Source organism: Neofelis nebulosa, chromosome 11 (genome assembly GCF_028018385.1).
Source record: "Neofelis nebulosa isolate mNeoNeb1 chromosome 11, mNeoNeb1.pri, whole genome shotgun sequence".
Classification (NCBI taxonomy): domain Eukaryota; kingdom Metazoa; phylum Chordata; class Mammalia; order Carnivora; family Felidae; genus Neofelis; species Neofelis nebulosa.
This window is the reverse complement of record NC_080792.1, coordinates 38,548,702-38,562,227: the sequence shown is the minus strand read 5'-3', so window position 1 is coordinate 38,562,227 and position 13,526 is coordinate 38,548,702. Positions and strand designations below refer to the sequence as shown.

At 40.4% G+C, this 13,526-nt stretch overlaps 1 protein-coding gene across 29 annotated transcripts in view; it reads left to right on the top strand.

Annotated features, from left to right (window-relative positions):
- Positions 1–13,526, top strand: part of DTNA (dystrobrevin alpha) — a 359,115-nt gene that overhangs the window by 159,442 nt on the left and 186,147 nt on the right. For all 29 annotated transcript variants that reach the window (XR_009250990.1, XM_058692367.1, XM_058692382.1 and 26 more), the window contains exon 2: positions 10,009–10,139. The gene's annotated coding sequence lies outside the window, so the exon portion shown is untranslated. The remainder of the gene's footprint in view (positions 1–10,008; positions 10,140–13,526) is intronic.

Genomic DNA, 13,526 nt, shown 5'->3' with positions numbered 1-13,526 from the left:
AACTGAAAAGCATCAACATTTGGAAGATGTGTATAACTCAGTGAGCCAATACTTCCCTACTAATCGATGTTATAAAATCATACAAGAGTAAAAAGCTCTATACAAAATACGAGACCAATAATGAATTTTAGTGTAATGGACTATGCAAAGTTCATCGATATGGCTCAGTTTCCACACTGCAACTCACCTTTAAGAAGCAATTGCTTGTTGAGTTTCCGTGTCTTTTGAAGAAAACTATCCAGTCATCTGAAAGACTATCAAATACTACCTTTTCAAACTGCATACCTTTAGGGGTGCCTGGGGGGCTCAGTCAATTAAGCATCTGACTTTGGCTCAGGTTATGATCTCATGGCTCATGAGTTCAAGCCCTGTGTCAGGCTCTGTACTGACAGCTCAGAGCCTGGAGCCTGCCTAGGATTCTGGGTCTCCCTCTCTCTCTGTCCCTCCACCACGTGTACTCTGTCTCTCTCTCTCTCTCTCAAAAATGAATAAACATTAAAGAAATTATTGTAAAAAAACTGCAGACTTTTGTAAGTTTGGAATTTCTTCATATTCTTCAGCTGAAACAACATATTGCGATAGGTTAAATGCAGAAGCAGATATGAAAATCCAGTGATCTTCTTTCTATTAAGCCAAACATTAAAGAGATTTCCAAACATGTGAAAACCACGCCATACTTCTCACTGTATTTTTGGTTTTGAAAAAATATTGCTATTTTATTAACAATAGATATTATTTATGTTAGATCTAATGGGCTTATCATTGTTGTACAAATAAGTTTATAAATATTTCTAAAATTTCTAAGCCAATTTCTAATAGGTAAATATTGATAGATATAACACACATAAACAAAAGCTCTTTGGGGTTTTCAGAACAAAAAGTCTGAGAACCTATTATGTAGCATATAGTTATCTCTCTTTTTAACTTCCAAGTGTCATGGCACCTTACTGATATCACATTAAATGCTGTGTCTTTTATCTTCATTTTTATAAAAGATACTTATCCCCTCTAAGTCAGATGTGAATGGCAAGTGAGGTTCTCAGTAGCCCTCGGGTGGCTACTAAGACATTTGGCACATTCAAAGCCATCAATCAAGGCAGAAATACAGCACTGAAGGGCAAACCCCGAACATCCATTCCCAGAATTAGATCCTTCTTTCTCCTTATGATTTCCAGAAAAAGTATTTCTTTCTTTGTCTAAGAAAAGACCCATCCATATGATTCACATACTCCTCTACTCACCCATGTCCTTTTTTAATGTCACTAATGTAACTGGTTTAAGGTCCTAGGAAATCTTTTTTTAATTTTGGTTTTTTCCCCCTATATCCAGTTTCATGACCTACTTCTTTCCCTCCTTCCTGGACTCCTTCCTTCCTTTCTTCTTTTTTATTTGTCTTGATCTTTACATCACGGTCAAATCAAACAAACACACTTCACGTCAAACACTTCGTATCGTTAATCTCTTAGAACTGTGCAGCACTTTAGCAAATGAATGAACACAAAATATGAGCAAGGTACTGATGGTCACGTATTCCCAGGGAGATTTCAGTAGAATCTATGATATACCGCATGTGGCTAATTAAAAGTTTGTCTTCTTAAAAATTAATTGAATGAAACTTTGGCACATTTTGATTTAACCTTCCAAGTTCAATTTAATTCTCTTTTTGACCAAACTGGCAGGTATACTGTGACACAAGAGACAACAGACTGATCTTGGGTAAATAATTTTTTCCTGGGCAGCAAAAGTATGTTCATCTTTATGCCCTACTTGGAATTAATTTCAACATGGAGAATTTAAAGTTTTAATGAGGTCTTCACTATGGAGGGCTTGTTGACTATACTGTTTTACTTGCGTGTTGTTCTACTTTATTCGTGAAAGGAGATTTTTATCTGAGAAAACCTGAGGTGTTGAAGTTTAGTGATTGTTTTTGTAAGCACATGAGACACTCAGTAGTTTGCAATTTTATTATTTTTTAAATTTTTTAATGTTGATTTATTATTGAGAGACAGAGAGACACAGAGCATGAACGGGGGAGGGGCCGAGAGATGGAGAGACACAGAATCCGAAGCAGGCTCCAGGCTCTGAGCTGTGAGCACAGAGCCCGATGCAGGGCTCGAACTTACAAGCAGTGAGATCATGACCTGAGCCGAAGTCAGACGCTCAACCAACTGAGCCACCCAAGTGCCCCTGCCATTTTATTTTTTTGAAAGATACAGTATGAGATAATCGCTCTTTTCAAATGTGGATTCTGGGAAAATGACTCCTCTCTATCTGATATTTTGGGATGCGTGGCTTTTGTGCAATAGAGATTTCCATAACAAAATAAGTTCTACAAATGATGTAGAACTTAAAAGAACTTGTAAGTTCTGCCTTACCTGAAATGTAGCAGAAGTGTGGTCTGTATGAATGTGAGTGTGTTACAGTGCTGGAAGAAACTAAAGAATCATTTAGTGAGTACAGATGTCCCATTATCATCATATATGTCATATCCTTTCACTAATAAGTTTGATAAAATAATCTCATAGCCAAAAAGGGAGAAGTATTTATGCTGAATATGTTTGGATCACTAATCATAGGATACAAAAAGTAAAACAAACAAAAAACTTGAAACAAAATCATATATAGTTTATAATCCATTAATTTCATTAAAAACTCTGTGTCTGTATATGTGTGTGCAAATACATATATGCATGTATGTAATTGGAAGCAAATCTAGAAAATGGTCACAGGGATTGCCTCTGGGTAGTGTAGTGTGGGTAACATTAGCTTTCTTTCTAATTTATTACATATTCCACATTGTCTAAAAAGAAAGTTACTTTATCAAAATGACTTTGTAAGTTTCCAGCCATCTCTTGATTCATTTATATTAAACTTGTTTATTCATACATACTAGCATTTGGCTAATTATTTTTTTTTAATTTTTTTTTTTAACGTTTATTTATTTTTGAGACAGAGAGAGACAGAGCATGAACGGGGGAAGGGTCAGAGAGAGGGAGACACAGAATCTGAAACAGGCTCCAGGCTCTGAGCTGTCAGCACAGAGCCCGACGCGGGGCTCGAACTCACGGACCGTGAGATCATGACCTGAGCCGAAGTCGGCCGCTTAACCGACTGAGCCACCCAGGCACCCCTTGGCTAATTATTTTTAAATGTCTTCTTTTTAAAGAGAAAACAGTTATGGCACTCAAGTGAATTCTTAGAGATTGAACTCCTCTTTGAGCAGCACAGGCCAGGTGCAGTGCAAGTCCTTAAACATACAGGATGAGGGACATCTTTTTAAAATGCAAATGTCAGGGCACCTGGCTGGCTCAGTTGGTTAAGCAGCCAATGGGTCAGGTCATGATCTCAAGGTTCATGGGTTCAAGCCCCACGTCGGGCTCTGTGCTGACAGCTCAGAGCCTGGAGCCTGCTTTGGATTCTGCCCCTCTCTCTCTCTCTCTCTCTCTCTCTCTCTCTCTCTCTCTCTGCCCCTCCCTCACTCATGCTCTGTGTGTGTCTCTCTCTCTCAAAAATAAATGAACATTTTAATAATCAAGAAAAAAATAAAAGGCAAATATCATCTGGGTAAGTACCTGCCTTATCCTCAGAGTAAAATAAAACAGAAAAAAGAAACACTCTGAAAAACACTCTGAAAAAACTGCTGTGCACAAAACAGAACTGAGAAATTCTTTATAAACCACTTTCTTCCTTCTCAGCACCTTTAAAACAGTGGACTGAATACCCAGCTGAACTGATGTTGACAGGCAAGTCACCATAGTTTTTATTTAAGAGGCTCTGAATGTCAGCAGGCCTCTGGCTTCACAGTGTAAAGTCATTCTACATTCACTGCTGAATGCATATGTCCATTCCTTCTGAGAGCTGTTTTGTCCAAATGTTGTTGTTCTTTCCATTTTATCTTACTTTAGCCTAAGTGAGGAAGAATGATTTCTTAACCTTGTCTATTGGTGAAATATCAGGAGTGAAGCTGAATACCGTGCCGTTGTCTTACACCTTCTGGAATCTCCTCTTGCAGTCTTGTTATGTGTTCTAGGGAGTGTTAAAGCAGGTGACTGAGAGGACAGCATGGCGGGAACTCTACTTTCCCTGGATACATACCATGTTTCTGCCACCATTGGGCTATAATTTGAGGGGAAGAAATGACAGGTGCACACCCCCCTCTGAAATTAGATTAATTGCTTTGATTATTTGGACAGAAGTAAAAACTTCAGAGAGACAGATGCAGCCAGTCTCAGTAGGGCTTCCCATGGGACCTAGAATCCCCTGTGGGAAGAGTCCACCAGGCTGTGTGATCTTGCCCTTCTGTGACGGGGCCACGCTGGAGCTGAACAGTTAGACTGTCCCACAGCTACAGCCTCTTGATCCTAGGAGCTTGAAGTAACAGTCTATGCCCTTAATAGGAAATATGTACAAACAGCCAAGACCTGCCTAGTTCTCAAACTAAACTCTCTGTCAATGCGAACAAATCCTTGGAACAGAGAGGGTGCCCAAAAGTGTCCCTGAGGACTATGTCTCCAGCTTTAAAGCATCCAGAAAGGCAGGGGTGCCTGGGTGGCTCAGTTGGTTAAAAGTCTGACTTCAGCTCGGGTCACGATCTGAGCCCCACATCAGGCTTTTGCTGCTGTCAGCACAGAGCTGCTTCACATCCTCTGTGCCCCTCTCTCCCTGCCGCCCCATGCTCATGTGTGCATTCTCCCTCTCTCTCTCAAAAATAAAACAATAAACATAAAAAAAAGGCATCCAGAAAGGCCTCTTTCCAAGCAGTCTTCTCCCTGACTCTGACCTAATATCATTGTGTCTGGGGGGATTCTCAATTCAGTCCAAGGACCACTATCCCACATCCATTTTACTGTAGCTTTCCAAGGCACTTTGACATTCTTGGGCCAATAGATCATAATCTGGTGAGATGATCAGACTAAGTTTACACCACAACCTCCTGTAGGAACCAAGTGAGAAAATGCTGAGCTTCATGTTTGCTGATTGTTCCACCACCAGTCATTTACTCAAACATTTTTTTTTTTAGTTTATTTACTTTTGAGAGAGAGGAAGAGAGCGCATCACCATCAGTGGGGGAGGGACAGAGAGAGAGGAAGAGAGTCCCAAGCAGGCTCTTGGGACAGAGCCCAAGATAGGGCTCCATCTCACAAACGGTGAGATCATGACCTGAGCCCAAATCAAGAGTCAAATGCTTAACTGACTGAGCCACCCAGGTGCCGCGTTCAAACAAATAGGAGGATTAGTATTCATCAGGATAGATGACGTGCTAAAGATGATGAAGAAATAAGCAAGACAGTCTCTGCCCTCAAGTTGCACATGCTCTTACAGAGAGAAAAAGCAATCGCTGGTAATTTTACATGATCACATGTGCTATGAGGAAGGAACTCAAAGGCTGGTGTGGAAGCATCAAGGTCTGGTGGTGGAGGGCATCTAAGAATAGAGCTGGGAGGTATAGGAAGGAGATCGATGTCATATACAAAATTGAAGGAAGCTTCAGAAGGGGAGTTAGGATTAACTTGTGCAACTTCAGAGGTCTAGATGGGACCATTGGTAGAATTATAAAATGATATTAGGAACTGAGAGGGACTTGAGACATCCAGACCAGGATTTGGATGGTTCTAAATGGCACTCCACTGTCATTTTGGACTGGATCATTATTTTTTGTTGGAGACTATCCTGTACATTATAGGATGTTCAACAGCATCCCTGGCCTCTATCTGCTAGATATCAGTAGCACCTACCTTCCCTCCACCACTAAAACTTTCTCCAGACATTACCAAATATCCCTGCGGTGGTATAAAATCACCCCTGGTTGAGGACCATTGTTGTCTGTTTACCATGAGAAAACTGAAACTCAGTTAACAGTAAATGACTTGCCCAACTAGTTAGTATAGAGACAAAAATAAAACCCCAACTTCTAATCGTAGTTCAGTCCCCTTTCTACAACACTAGAAGATGCTGCAGGTGCCTTTCGGAATTATTTTTCTTCCCCTTCCAGCTTCTTTGTTGTTGAGAATATGGCCGATGCTGTGTTTGCAGAAGAGGGGTAGCCAGAACCCTGAGCTCCGCCTCAGCCCTGGCATGAGACCCTAGCAGGCCGTTTGTGACTATGACAACAAAGAGTCCCTCATAAAAATAACAGGACCTATTTCAGTTGTTGAGAAATTATTTGGACAAGTAGTTGATGTTTCGCAAGTGACTTTAATCATTCTTAGCCAATATCCTTTAACAGACAATGTCAAACACAGAAAAGACCAGGTTTCATATGTTTCTGAATGCAGTGTGGCTCTCCATGTGCACATTTCTCTGGAGCGCCATTTGTAAATCTATGGTCTTCGTCTGTAGCTGCTGCTCAGAACGCAGAACCTGCCCCCTGTGACTACAGTGATCTGACTGTGGGGTCCATACCTCTGAAATCTAGTCAACTAGACTTATGGCACTGTAGTCTCCCGAGCATAACTGAAGAAGAAGAAAAGGCTACAGAATAACTGCTGGAGACCATCTCCAATCCTCCATTTAACGTGCAGGCGATCTTTTCCCGACGCAGCAATGAAAGATAAAATGCCCGCTTGGACTCTTTGTCTTTTCAGTGTGAATAAAAGCCTTTAATGCATCCAACCGAATCGTTTTCAAAATGGTGCCGACTGATAGGGGTAAGAAAGAGGAAATTGGATCAAATGTTGATACGACAAGAGAAGTCTCCATTTATGTATATTATTCATGCAGTAAATAGTGCTGCAGGCCTACAATGGGACAGGCCGTGTTCGAAGCATCAGAGAGGGAGCAGTGAACAAAACTCCCGCCCTTGGGGAGCTTATATTCTAATGTGAAGTGACAAACAATGAATAAATAATAACAGTACAAGTGCTACGCAGGAGAATGTATCAGAGTAAGCAGTAGAGAAGGAGGAAGGGGCGCTGTTTTGGGTGGGAAGATCAGTAAAGGCATAAATAGGAATAAGAAATGTGATTAACTCCACTCCGGTCTAATATTCATCCGGCTCCCACATAATCTCTGTTGGCACTGACCAGTTACACCATTCTTGTGTGATAAATGCGCGTGCTTTACCAAATCCCACCATCGTTAAGTGATTATCAAGACTTAAGTTGATACCGTTAGTTTGAAAGTTACTTTTTTCAGATGGCTCATTCTATTTTTATGTGCTCTGAGTTGAGGAGTTTATTTTATTAATCAAAATCTGCTTCTTGCCACTCCCACCCAACCTATATGTCTAAAATAAGGCATCCATGGGGCGCCTGGGTGGCTCAGTCGGTTGAGCGGCCGACTTCGGCTCAGGTCACGATCTCGCGGTCCGTGAGTTCGAGCCCCGCGTCGGGCTCTGTGCTGACGGCTCAGAGCCTGGAGCCTGTTTCAGATTCTGTGCCTCCCTCTCTCTCTGACCTTCCCCCGTTCATGCTCTGTCTCTCTCTCTCTCTCAAAAATGAATAAACGTTAAAAAAAAAATTTTTTTTAAATAATAAAATAAAATAAGGCATCCCAATTTGACAAAATACTCCTTTCTCTTGTGGCAAGATATCGACTTCTACCTTCAATCCAGGCGGTGACTGAAGGCTTTTCGGGGAGCTAGAAGATGGAGACGGTATTTTATTTTATTTCTGGGCACTAAATGTTAATTTCTAGCCACAAGTTACTGAAACTAGAATTTGGTAGCTGGCATAGAATTTAAGGAAGAATTTGAAGAGAGAAAGGTACTGGTTTTTATTCCCACCCAGTGTTCACATGAGACTTTTGCTTTGCAAGTGTCCAGGGGGCCGCAGCAAGAGGAGAGAGAAGGATGGATGCCTTTAATTCAGTGGCACTTTGGGAGACTGCCACCCTCAGGCTCAGAGTAGAAAGAATTATAGATACTCAGCTCTGTGTACTCTGAAGTAGTCGCGGGGGGGATAGAAGCCAAGGGGGGTAAGGAGAGGGCTGCCTCCAGACTCGACGTCTGCTTTTGATCACTGCCCGGGTGAGACATATAAGCTGAAACAGGGCCATTTCTAGTGGAGGAGGAAGAGCAAACACGAATGCCAGCTTCCAATCAAGGTGTCGTTCAAGTTGCAACTTTTATTGGAGTGATAGATCTCAATGAAGGCGTGCAACCTGAGCTGCCCTGCGGGGTACTTTAACACGGCATCTTCCTCTGAGCATAGTCTCGTCTCCCTCCTAGTCTCTTGCAGTCTGGAATAATCCAGAGACGTGGACAAAAACCAAAAATGCAAAACATCTTTTCCCCAGATTGCCGGGTGGTGGTGCAAAAACCAGCAGCATGATCCCAAGAAGTCCCAGGCCAATACAATACCAAGGGATTTCTTGAGTGACTCTGTATTGCCAGATATAGCTAGACGTAAGTTCATCTAAGTGTATAAACTTTATTATACACATATATGTAATACATATATATACACACACGTTATATAGTCTTACAAAAAAGTGTTTAAGATTGTGCAAGGTTTCCATGTATTTCCTGATCCTGGTGCTTGGAGAGCTGCATTCATGAGGTTGAGAGAACATTTGTAATATGTAACTTATTCCCAGATGCATTGGTCTAATTCACCAGAAACTCCAATTAAAAAAAAAAAAAGTAACATGTACTTTAAGAAAACAAACAAACAAAATGTTTGAAAGCACTACTGTTGTAATAATACATTTAATTCAAAGAATGCCAAGTATGTACCAAGAATCCAAGTATAGGGAAAGATGACTGGGGTCTAATATGACACAGAACAAGGGTTAATTGGATAGTGAACATGTCTTTATCTCCTGTGAAATAAATCTCATGCAATAATGAATATATCTGAAAACTTAGATTACAGCAAGGGGGAGTTATTGTATAGAATTTTCTCTAGGAACCTAAAATCATAGCATCCTAGAAACCATGAGAGCTAAAATAATTACTGTAATCCTTTTTGATAACTGGGTTTGAAGAAGTTACTTGGGAGGGAAAGTGTAAGTGTGGAACTGGAGACAGAGGGTACCTTTCTTTCTCCCATCTGGGGTGCGAAGGTAGGCTCCTGTCCCTTCCTTTTCTACCCCACTGTCATCAGACGCCTTCTCCCCTTTATTTTCTACCATTTCCACCCTCCCCACTGCTTTCCTTCATCTTAACATGGGCTTTCCTGAGCTTCAGCTTCCTGCCGCTTCAAGCTGTCCAGCACCTGGGGTGGTAACATCCAGCCTGTAAGTTGGTAAGGAGATGGAGAAAGGGAAGAAGAAAGATTGGTGAGAGAGACTAGCTGATGGCAGATGGTGAGAGAGTGCCTGAGTCACCACCGGGGAATCTTCTGGGAAGTGCCATCTAGAACCTCTCTCTTTTCAGTTATTTTCTGTGAGTTTTCCCAGAAGGCACAAGACGAGAAAATCATTCAGCTTTATGAAGAAATATTAACAGGCAATTTTATGAACTATTTGTTATTTATGTTATCACTACATAACCTAATAAATCATACGGATCATTAAATAATGTCAGGTTGCCCTTGCGGTAGTCTTCTCTTGTAGACATTCTACTTGTGATTGCTCAGGCTTAAACCACTCGAGGAAATGCTCATCTGAGGACTCTGACCTCAGCTCTAATTTCCTTGGCTTTGGTAGAAATTATGGTGACACAATATTCCAGAAAATTACCTACTTGGAAAACACAGAAGATTCCATGCTTTCGCATTTCTGGGTTTTTAATCAACTAACAACAGAGAAGTATGTCAGGAGCGCAAGGTTCAAAGCCACTCTCTGTTACTAACCAGCTTCTTAATCTTGGACGGTCACTTCACCCTCCTGGGCCTCACCCTCCTCATCTGTAAAGTGTCTTCTGGCACCAATGTCCATTTTTCTAAATATTTCTTAGAGTAAATGAAAACCAAGATTCTGAGTTTGAGTATTACAAAGCATTACTAGTGTATGAGGGGATTTGAAAAATACTGTATGTTGTAGATCTGCCCATTCTGGCTTCTTGTTTGTAGGAAACATGCAAGTGTACGTTACCTAGCTAAACAAAAGCATGTTTTCTCATTGCAGATAAATGAAGATTTACCGATCCCTGGATGAAGTGCTCGGAAAGTCTTTAAATGCCATAGTCAACTGCCATTTCAAAGAAGAGAAAATAGATGGTTTTGGAAAGTTCATGCTGTTTCTTCATTGAATTCTAGGTGAGTGCATCTGAAACAAAGACTTTAAGATGGGCATTGAACTATTTCCCCTTAAAGTGCTTCTCTCCTTTGCGTGAAAAGAAAACGGCGTTAAATGTTATCAATGTTCTGTACTGTTAGTGAGGTGCCACACAGTCAAAGACTTGGTTTCCGTGCCTTTTGTGGCTTTGTTACTGTTAGAAATCACCTGAAGTGTGAGGTGTGAGGTACAGATGCCCTAACATTCTTCCTGGTTCCTATGAAGCAAATGCCTCATACTGCATTCTACTCTGAAGTTCATAATTTTTTAAATATACAAAAGTACTTAGTTTCAGAGTAATAAGCCAAAATAAGACAAAACTATGTTCTAAAGGCATAAACTGGGGGAAAATTTCATGATGGTAGTGACAGTTTGATCATTAACAAGTCTGTGTGTGAGAGACAAGGCTAACATTTCACAGGCTGCCCTGGGGAGATTTTATACTGCTTAAAGTAGGACATGGTTTAGGTTAGGTGCAGTTTCTGAACTGCTGTGTATGATTAAGCACACACACGTGCTCACACACATTAAGCTTTGTTTTGCTTGGCCATAAAATGGATGGATACAAATATTTTTTACATCATCATTCATAACTACCCTTCCATGCTATGAAAGACAAAGGCTTGCAAATCGGTGCTTTACTATTAGTCTGCAATATGCCATTGTCGTTTATCAGCAGAATGGAAAGGAATGGAGGAATTGAGAGGTGGTCTTATTGAGGAAATTGTGTGGCTTTCCACCTCCTCCTGAGTCCAGCTTTCAAAGTGTGGTTCTATTATCTACTTTGAAGAGTGGCGATTTCCGGAACAGCAGAATAAACCTCTGTTCACAGTTCTGAATAAAACAATGCAACTGACAGAGCAATGACCACTTTCTAAATCTAATCCTAAAGACACCCATGCTTGCTTCCTTTATCCTTTTTGTTAACGTCAAAGCGAAGGGGCTCATTCTCTCACAGTCTTCAGGGTGTATAAATGTGGTTTATTGAGATTGCGTGTGGAACTAAAATGGTGATTTCGTTTATTTACAAGATGTTTGTTGAAGGCGGTTCCCAGGAGCTAAACTTAGAGCCCTTTGAAAATATCAGTAAATCAACTTGTCTGGTGTAACATTCTGGAGGATAAAATGAAAATGAGAAACGTCTTTACTTAACTCTATTTTCCAGTTTTGCTAGTCTGTGCCTGTTTTTACCTTCTAGTCCATTCCTTCCCTGCTCCTACTCTACTGGTTCCATGGCAGCTGACCCCATGGGCTGTATTTTCTGCCCTGAGACTCACCCCTTTGTCTCCAGCTTCCCCAGTGACCTTGAACTCTGAGCTCCAGTAGTATCACCTTTTCCCTTTCTCCCTTGAGACCTCGTGGGTGGTAATGCCTTTGGCTTCCTGCTGCTGATCTCCAAGTTCATTCACTATCCCCTGTCTAGCTCTCAGTTCTTCCATCATCCAGGTGACCATTTCTCTAGGTTAAATTCCATCTTTTTAAAATATTCAGAGTGTTTTCTCATTTCTGGTTAGATTGAAATTGACCAACAAATCCTTCATTAATGTCTCCCAAAATTATTGGGAAAACAGAGAACAGGGATTCCTTGCTTCTCCCGAGGAAAATGATTCTTAGGAAATCCATTTCAAGTTAAATGTAAAGTTGGGTGGTTTTTCTACACTGAAAAAAATTTAACTTAATTTATTGAAGCCATGTTCTAAGCTGTATAACGTTGTGGCGTTCATTCGCTGCTACTGAGGAAATCATTGTCATATTCTTATTTTACATATCAAATTAATGGGAAGATTTTTAAATTCTCAGGTATGCACCAAATATGATTGTTACTTTTTAAATACTCACATTGCACAGACTTCTCTACAGATGAGAACTGCTCCTTAGGGCCTCTGTCCCATTCCTGCGTTCACATTTAAGTCTAGACTTAATCTATTTGATTATGGATGTGACCTTTCTCTTTCAGTAATGATAGTTTGCTACTTAAAGATGCCCTATGATCTGATCATTTCACATCTCCTATATTAAATACTGGCTATATTGGAATGCTAAGTGATCAGATGCCACATTGTGTCTTTTTTTTTTTTTTTTTTTTTTTTTTGGCAGGTAAACAATTTACCACTGTCTCAACCACCCTACTCTAAAGGGCTTCCTTGATATTACAGTAGCTTTTCACAAAATCACTTCACTTGGTTATTTTAAATGCAAGTACCTTGCCTTTTTCATTTCCTTCTCACTTATTTATGGAAGCATTTTCCTTTTCAGTCTTTTCTCTGAGGTTATCGTGACTGTTAATCTGTCCATTTTAATGTTTTGTGGGTACATTCAAAAGGACATGGTGTTCCTCCTACCAACAATTTTCATCTATTCAAACAATGTTAATGGTAAACCTGCAATGCCTAATTGAGGATCCTTTCAGACAATGTGAAAATGCCATTACAAGCAGAATGACTTGGATCCCTTGATAACCTAAAATTGAGAGACACAGGGGTGAATAGCTTTGTGGTGTGGTTTAAGCAGTGAATAACTGATGTTCTCAAAACAAACCTTCCTTAGTTTAGTGCAGCACTGAAAGTTCTAATCATTAACATTTCTCTCCAGCTTATGGAAATGAGGCTTTATAAAGCCATATTTAAAAAAAAAAACTCTCAGGGAAAGAAATGCATCCATTAATAATGCATACTACATCACACATAAGTCTAATGAGTTAGCAAGCCAGAGACTGCTGAGGGAGTGATGCAGAAACTCAGCTTCTGGAGGTTTGGTTCACATAAGTAGGAGGGAGCTATTGAAATAACCTCACTAACTTCATAACGTGGCCTGGTGGGTCAAGGGACACATGTCATAAAAGATAGCTCAGGCTGAACCCCTCCTCATATTGGAGGAAGGGTAGGAGGAGTGGAGGTGTGAGTCCTTACACTAATGAGCAACATTGTCAATGGAGATTTTAAATCACGGCTGCCCAAATAGTTCAGGAAAGTGCTTTAAACAAGATGCAGTCAGTAGTATTTCTGCTGAGCCACAAAGTAGGATATTGGAAAAAATCAAATGTGTTTAAAGGCAGAAGTCATCTGTAATCCATCTTGGTATTCCTGGAAGCTGGCCCAGCCCTTGGCTCACTGTAGATAACTTCTAAATAAATGGTTGGTGAAGAAAGACTAAGGCCCAAAGCGATGATACCTAATGCTTACTTGTTCTTACTTTATGCCAAACAATATTCTATATACACGTATATTTCATTTCATGCTTAAACAATCCTATGACATAAGTAATATTATATTTCCTTATTTAAAGATAAGGAAACTAGGGCCCAGGGAGGTTAAATAAACTGCCTGTGGTTAAGTTGGGGGGTAAAAATTCAAATCTGGACAGTCTGG